The sequence below is a fragment of the Malus domestica genome, chromosome 14, assembly GCF_042453785.1.
Source record: "Malus domestica chromosome 14, GDT2T_hap1".
Classification (NCBI taxonomy): Eukaryota; Viridiplantae; Streptophyta; class Magnoliopsida; order Rosales; family Rosaceae; genus Malus; species Malus domestica.
The window spans coordinates 17,080,109-17,088,854 of record NC_091674.1 but is presented as its reverse complement, the minus strand read 5'-3'; positions in this window follow the sequence as shown (position 1 = coordinate 17,088,854).

Sequence of the window (8,746 nt, the reverse complement as noted above, 5' to 3'; positions counted from 1 at the left end):
TTTTTGCCTAGAGCTATAAAGAGATGCAAGGCCTTGATCTGAATTTAATGTGCCACACGCTATATACACAGCCTTGTGACCAAGCCTGTAGTGCAGCAAAGGTGGAATTTCCACCCAAAAATAGAGGCTAAAATCAAAGTCTAGGTAGAAAAGCTCCTAGCGACCGGATTCATCAAGCCTATCAAGCACCCTCTTTGGCTAGCTAACATCATCCCAGTAACGAAAAAGAACATTGTCCAAATTTGGATATACATTGACTACCGAGATTTCAACACAATATGCCTAAATAAGGAGTTTTCACTGCCCAACATGGACATCATGATTGATTCAACCTCAGGGTAAGGCCTGATGTCGTTCATGGATGGCTTCAATGGGTACAATCAAATCAAGATGTCTACCGAAAATGTTGAGAAGACGGTTTTCTGCACATTAATTGGAAACTTTTACTACACAATTACGCCATTCAGACTAAAAAACGTCGATGCCGCCTATCAGTGAGCAATGATGGCAGTCTTTCATGACATAATGAGGAATAAGGTAGAAGACTATCTAGATAACCTCGTCCTGAAATCCAAGCCCAAAGATGGGCTCTGGGAAGTGCTGAGGAGATGCCGAGCATATGGGTTGAAGATGAACCCCAAGAAATACGCCTTCAATATTTCCTCAGGTAAACTCTTGGGCTTTTTGGTGCATCAACGAGGCATCGATGTAGATCCAGACAAGGTTCGCACAGTCAGAAATGTCATGCCCCCAACAAATATAAAGGAGCTAAAAAGCTTGATGGGAAAGTTGTCCTACATTTGACGCTTCATCTTAGGATTAGCAGCAGCAACAGGAGCCTTCGCCCTACTACTCAGGAAATGGAATGAATTTGTGTGGACCAAGGAATGAGATAAAGCCTATGAACAAGTCCAGCAGCTAGTCATACCATGAAGACACCAATCTAAGGCATTCTGCTTAAGCTCTACCTAACCGCGACATGCACTGATGTAGAAGCCCTACTTGCCCAGCACAGTCCAGTCGACGAAGAAGTACCAATGTACTATGTTAGCAGATAGCTAAGAGGTGTCGAAACCCACTATAAGAAGACATAGTGCCTTTGCCTAGCTCTTGCCTATGCATCATAGTGGCTACGCCACTAATTCCTAGCCCAAAAGCTACATCTCATGGTAAAGTTTGACCCCGTAAGGCCAAGCTGTGATAAACATGCTAACATTGTTTCCTGAACAGGAATAGGCCATTATTTCCAAAGAAGTCCTTGGTGCGCTGCTAGAGATAATTACCATCATTGTGGAAGGTGAACTATGGGTCAAGCACTTCGATGGTTTTTCCACAACCATATGAGGAGGAGCTGGCATTATACTTGTTAGTCCAAAAGGCCAAGCCACTGCCTTATACGTAACCGAGTATGAGGCTTTCATCATGGGCTTTTCCACAGCTAGGGAAATTGGTGCAAGGAAGATATGAGTCATAGAGGACTCAATTTTGGTCCTGATCTAGGTCCAGGGAAGCTTTGCAGTGAAAGAAATAACATTGGCACCATACTGCACTATGGCTGAGAAATTCATAGCAAGCTTTAAGCAGGTTGACACGCTTCAACCTGAGATGTCTACTAAGACTCTAAATCGAGTTGTACTGGCTGACACTTGGAAGGTGGCGAAGCCATAAAGTGTAATGATGTGGAAACTATGAATAAATTTAAACCTAAAAATGCTTAATTTTAAGAATGCACTATGAGCAGGAATGAACCATTTCACACGTGATGACAGAACATAAGTAAAGTACAGTAAAGTGGAAAGAGAATTATACCATCGAAGGTAACCACCTATACCAATATTTGCCAAGAATCCTCGTCAATACGAAAGCTCAACTACTAAAACCTGGAGGGGGTGAAAAACAAGGGTGAGTGGGCCTGAAAATAAAGTTTTAATAAAAACCTTTGAAAATGTTATAACCCATCGTCGTAAAACCTGTATAGTTTCCATAAAATAATACTACATAGGTATGAAAACCAATGCACCAGAGCAGCGAAAACTGAAGTATGCCATGTTATAATTGTAGACATCGAAATTTTGGTAAATAAATGTTGACCGATAAATCAAAGTTTCAACGCTCATATATTACATAAATTTTACACGTAGCATATGACTCGACGAAAAATTGAAATGAGTCGGAAAAGTCATCAAACAGGACACGTGTCAACAAATGGCAGAAACGACTTATTTTATCTGGAATATTATATTCAAAATTAGGCCTTGGAAAATTCTATAAATAAAAGCCAATTTCATTTCATTTGGGGGAGGAATTCATATTAGGCAAAAAACCTTGAAGCTCTGAAACTCTAAAACTCCGAAGCTCTCAAGCATCCAGGTTCCCGAAGAATCAAGAAAGCGTTCTTCGTTGTTCGTTCATCGTTCTTCCAAGATCAAGCCCCGACGGCCCTTGGATTAACAATCACCAATTCAAGATCAAGCCCTGACGGCCCTTGAAGAAAGTGTTCTTCGTTCTTCGTTCATCGTTCTTCCAAGATCAAGCCCCGACGACCCTTGGATCAACAATCACCAACTCAAGATCAAGCCCCGACGGCTCTTGAAGAAAGTGTTCTTCGTTCTTCGTTCATCTTTCTTCCAAGATCAAGCCCCGACGGTCCTTGGATCAACAACATCAACAAATCCACACATCCAACCGTTCTTCAAGATCAAGCCCAAAAGCCCTTGAAGATCCGTTCATCACCGTTATTCAAGATCAAGCCTTAACGGCCCTTGAAGAAACACTCATCCTCAAGATCAAGCCCCAACGGCTCCTTGAAGATCCGCTCAAATCCATCTTCAAAGATCAAGCCCACGGCCCCTTGAAGAAACTTCCAACAGTTCATCCAAGATCAAGCCTCGACGGCCCTTGGATCAACGAAACATCTACAAATCAATACCTTACGGAGATCGAATCAGAGGATCAAAATAGAGAGAGATTGTAACCCAAAATCATCAAATATAAATATTATTTTATGCACGTTATTCTTGTCTCTTTCATTTCAGGAAATTTTCGTGTTCACAAATTTGGCACGCCCAGTGGGACAATCTTTACATCTCATCTCTTTCCCTATTCAAAAAAATTTAAGCACACTTCCAAGAGTAATGGCATTAAGGAAGGCTCAAACTGTTCCCGCAACCGGCGCAAAGAACAAGAGCGTCCTCGTCACAAGTGATGTCACTTTGGGCATCACGACTCGAAGCAAGACAAGAGCTAATTTTGCCGCCTCTTTCACCTCTGCATCCACTTTGCCAAGGGAACAAGAGCATCCAAGGTACGAGCCTGTAATCACCTTAGCCTCACTAAGGGCACCAGGGGAGGAGAGCCCAAGGAAGTACTCCGAATCCATTCTCTCTGATGCCGACTCAAGCGGCAGTTCAACCATGCAAGTTATGACCACTGGAGCAACTTCAATCAATGAGCAGCTGGCTCAGATGAATGAAGCAATCGCAAGGCTAACCCGAACCGTGGAAGAAAAAGACTTACAAATTGCAGCACTCATCAACCGACTAGAGGCGCAGGACGGCGAGAAACCCAACCCGAAGATTGATCCTCTAAAGAAGGAAGACGATGAAAAAGATGAGCCTATAGTGGAGAAAGCTGAAGAAAAGCTGAAGCTCGACCCAACAACAACGCTCATGGGATCTCTCTCCATCAAGCAGTTGCAGGAGATGATTGCCAGCACCGTCAAGACGCAGTACGAAGGGAGTTCACATGCCTCCATGTTGTACTCAAAGCCTTACTCCAGGAAGATCAATGCCTTAAAGATGCCGAAGGGCTATCAACCGCCGAAGTTTATGCAATTTGACGGAAAGGGAAACCCGAAGCAACATGTCGCACATTTCGTCGAAACCTGCAACAATGCAGGGACAGAGGGAGATTACCTCGCCAAGCAGTTTGTGCGCTCGTTAAAAGGAAACGCCTTTGAGTGGTACACGGACCTGGAGCCCGAGTCCATCAACAACTAGGAACAGTTGGAAAGGGAATTCCTCAATCGCTTCTACAGTACCTGCCGCACTATGAGCATGCTAGAGCTGACGAGCACGAAGCAATGGAGGGAGGAACTAGTCATGGACTACATCAACCGATGGCGTAATCTAAGCCTTGATTGTAAGGACAGGCTTTCCGAGATTTCTTCAATTGAGATGTGCATCCAGGGCATGCAATGGGGTTTACAATACATCCTTCAAGGTATCAAACCACGGACTTTTGAAGAATTAGCCACCCGTGCCCACGACATGGAACTGAGCATCGCCCACCATGGAAAGAAGAAGCCAATCACCGATTTCAAAAGGGATAAGGTGTTTACTTCAAAAGCAGACAATCATGGAAAAAAGCCCGCCAATGAATCTTTTACCACCAATACAACCCCTATCAAGACCTCGTCCGCACCCATCAAAATCTCCTTCAATAACAAAGTAAAGGAGATAAAAAGAAGTGAGTCTTCCCACACCCAAGATAGGTACAAAAACACTTTGAGGGAACTGGAGCAGAAGGTATACCCTTTTCCAGACTCCGACATGGACGCAATGCTGGACGACTTGCTAGAGAAGAAGGTGATTGAGTTGCCTGAATGCAAACGCCCTTAAGAGATGAATCGTACCAACGATCCCAAGTACTGCAAGTACCATCGTATCGTGGGTCATCATGTGGGTAAATGTTTCATCCTAAAAGAACTCATCATGAAGTTGGCACAGCAAGGGCGGATTGAGCTCGACCTAGAAGACACAGTCGCAACGCATACCACTACGATTGTGTTCGGATCTTTTAATCCCGTGCCTCTTCAAGAAATACCCGACCATTCCTATCAATGCACAAGCTACACGGCACCTTCTGCACAACCATCATTGGGGGCAAACGACCAGGATGCACCTATTGATGATGAAAAAGGGTGGACATTGGTGACCTATAAGAAGACAAGGAAGCCAAGACCACAAGCTATAAAGCCAAAGGGGGAACAAGCGAGAAAGCATCGCCGCCGCAACAATAGGAAGCCTAAACGAAGCATAAGAGCTGCTAAGTCAACATATGCTGAGGAACCTATGGAGCAAGAGTCACGTATTCCCGTCTCCTTGCACGAATACTTCCCGGAGGACTTCTTCCAACAGTGCACTATCACGGCATGTCACATGGTCGAAGTAGAAATGAAAGAACCCTCAAAAGGCAAAGCTGTCACCACTGAGGGGGAAAAGACTCCTACAACTAAAGAAGGTCTGCCAACACACTTTAGCATCGAGGGAGCGCTCCGGTTGCCAAAAAAGATGCGAAAAGCACTGGCAGCGGTCTTGGCAAGTTCCGACGACCATGAAGTGCAAGAAAGCAAGAACGAAAGCTTGAAGCTTCGACCACATGAATGTGCCATATGCTGTGCTGCTGAGGACGCAATCCACTTCGCCGACGAAGACTTGCTGCTAGGATCCAAGCCTCACAACCGACCTCTCTTCATCTCTGGTTACGTAAGGGAGCACAAAGTCAGCCGTATGCTTGTGGATGGCGGATCAGCCATAAATATCATGCCAAAGTCAACAATGACCATAATCGGCATCAAGGTGGATGGACTATCCCTAAGCCGTCTACTAATCCAAGGTTTTAACCAAGGAGGACAAAGAGCGATGGGCATGATCCGAGTAGAGATGACCATTGGTGAACTCAAGTCAAGCACAATATTCCACGTGATTGATGCAAGAACTTCCTACAGTTTGCTCTTAGGAAGGCCTTGGATCCATGCGAATGGAGTAGTACCGTCCACCCTTCACCAATGCTTAAAATTTTACCGAGAATGAGTAAAGGTGATCTATGGCGACACCAAGCCATTCACCGAAGCTGAATCACATTTCGCAGACGCCAAGTTCTACATGGATGAAGACATGGTGCCCGAAACTCTTCCAAAAGAGATCAAATCCATGGGCAAAGCAACACCTAAAAAACAGAAGTGGCAAGCCATGCCCAAGAAGTAAGAAGAAGAAGCTATGCCATCTTCAAGCAAAAACGACGATGAGCTTGCTAAACCTGCAACAACCAGAGGGAATAGGACGCCCTCAAATGGACCAAACATACTCGTTTTCCGATACATCCCAACGTCGAGAAGAAAGAATGGTCAATCCCAGTTTGAAACTGCAGCAAGCAAAGCCGATGCACAGCGGCACATGGATAATGTAAAGTTGCTCAAAACAAATGCAGTTTTACCTCTGACACAGCTAAGCGACATTAAGGTTGCAAGGCCATCACAAGGCTTCATAAAAGGCCTGCCAAAGGGGGTAGAACCAAGCTTTCTCCCAACCAAGAGGACTGAAGAAGGTTTTGATCCAAACGCCTACAAACTCATGTCGAAAGCTGGGTACAACTTCACCTCCTCTGCAAATTTGGGAAAGAAGGATTTGAACACCATCAAAGACAACGAACGTGATCTTACTAAAACTCAGAAGAAGTTGGAGGAGCATGGTTACGGGGTCAACAACAACAAAGCTGGATTTGGCTTCACACCAAATGCACCGGTGAAGATCTCCAGCAAGGCAAAAAATGCTAGCGCTCAACACATCAGCGTGAGCATTATACAAGATAAAGAGGAGCCTCGAATTGCCCCTCAGACGTCAGTATTCGATAGAATGAATCGTTCAAAGACCAGAGTTTCAGCACCTAAACTCATTAGCGGTCAAAACAGAACTTCCGTCTTCAAAAGGCTTAACACGTAAGTATCTCGAAGCTCTGTTTTCAAAAGGTTATTGAAACCTAAGAAGCAAAGCAATACGACTAGCTTTCCTCCACGACAGTCAGTTATGGAAAGACTTGGAGAAGCCAAAGAGCCTTCCAAAAAGAGAAAGACAACATCAGAAGTAGAAAAGATCGATCGTCTGGCAGAAAAGGATGACGTTCGAAGTTCCATTCCTTCAAGAATGAAGCGCCAAGCAAATTTGGAGGTTAACACAGTTGGATCACTGAAAATGAAAAGGCGCACCATCATCCACATTGGACAATCTTCATGCCAACAAGCTCGAGAGGTCAACACCGAAGAAGAGGCCCAAGACGTCTTCCACATCACAATCCAAGAAGGTGAAGAAGATGAAATCCTCGAGGAAGATGTCATTGCAGCACCGTCACAACTCGAAGATGGGGGGCAAACCACAGTTGACGATCTCAAAGAACTCAACTTAGGCACAAGTGAAGAACCAAAGCCTATCTTCGTAAGTGCATTACTAAGTGCAGAAGAGATAGAGAAGTATTACCAGCTGCTATTAGAGTACAAGGACGTCTTTGCTTGGACCTACAAGGAAATGCCCGGCCTCGACCCTATCATTGCTGTGCATCATCTTGCAGTCAAGCCTAGAACGTGACCAATAAAGCAAACTCAAAGACGCTATCGATCTGAGCTCATCCCACAAATTGAGGCTGAGATTGACAAGTTGATCGAAGCAGGCTTCATTCGAGAGGTGTAATACCCTAAGTGGATCTCTAACATCGTCATAGTTCTCAAGAAATCTGGACAAATACGTGTTTGCGTAGACTTCCGAGACCTCAATGATGCTTGCCCAAAGGATGACTTCCCCTTGCTAATCATTGAAATCATGGTGGACACCACCACTGGCCATGAGGCACTATCATTCATGGACGGCTCTTCTAGATACAATCAAATTCGTATGGCTCTTGAAGATGAAGAACTAACAGTCTTCCGCACTCCAAAAGGTATCTACTGCTACAAGGTGATGCCCTTTGGCCTAAAGAATGCTGGAGCTACATATCAACGCGCAATGTAGAAGATCTTCAATGACATGTTACACAAGAATGTAGAATGCTATGTAGACGATGTGGTGGTCAAGACAAAGAAAATACCAAATCACTTGAAGGATTTGCGAGTAGTGTTCGAAAGGTTGCAAAAATACAACCTCAAGATGAACCCGTTAAAATGTGCATTTGGCGTCACATCTGGAAAGTTCCTCGGTTTCATTGTCAAGCATCATGACATTGAAGTGGACCAATCAAAGATCAAGGCCATTCAAAGCATGCCCGAGCCAAGAAACCTGCACGAGTTGAAAAGTTTACAAGGACGGCTAGCCTTCATCAGACGCTTCATCTCCAACCTTGCAGGGCGTTGTCAACCGTTCAGTCGACTCATGAAGAAAGATGTTCCATTCGTATGGGACAAAGCATGCAACAATGCTTTTGAAAGCATAAAGAAGTATTTATCAAGTCCACCTGTCCTGGGGGCACCTGTACCAGGGAAACCGCTCATATTGTACATCGCTGCTCAGGAAAGTTCAGTTGGAGCACTCTTGGCACAGGAAAACGAATCCCAGAAAGAATGAGCGCTCTACTACCTCAGTCGAACGCTCACCGGCGTTGAGTTGAACTACTCCCCAATAGAAAAAATGTGCCTTGCCTTGATGTTTGCCATCCAGAAGCTCAGACATTACATGCATGCTTACACCATCCACTTGGTTGCTAAAGCTGACCTGGTCAAATATGTCATGTCCAAGCTAGTTTTGACAGGACGACTAGCTAAATGGGCATTGCTTCTCAATCAATACGAGATCATCTACGTCCCAGCTAAAGCCGTCAAGGGACAAGCGCTAGCAGACTTTCTTGCCGACCATTCAATCCCAGCCGATTGGAAAATCTCAGACGACTTGCCTAACGAAGAGGTGTTCTACATCGACATATTCCCGACATGGACGATGTTCTTCGACGGATCTGCACGAGCAGACGGAGCGGGGGCAGGAGT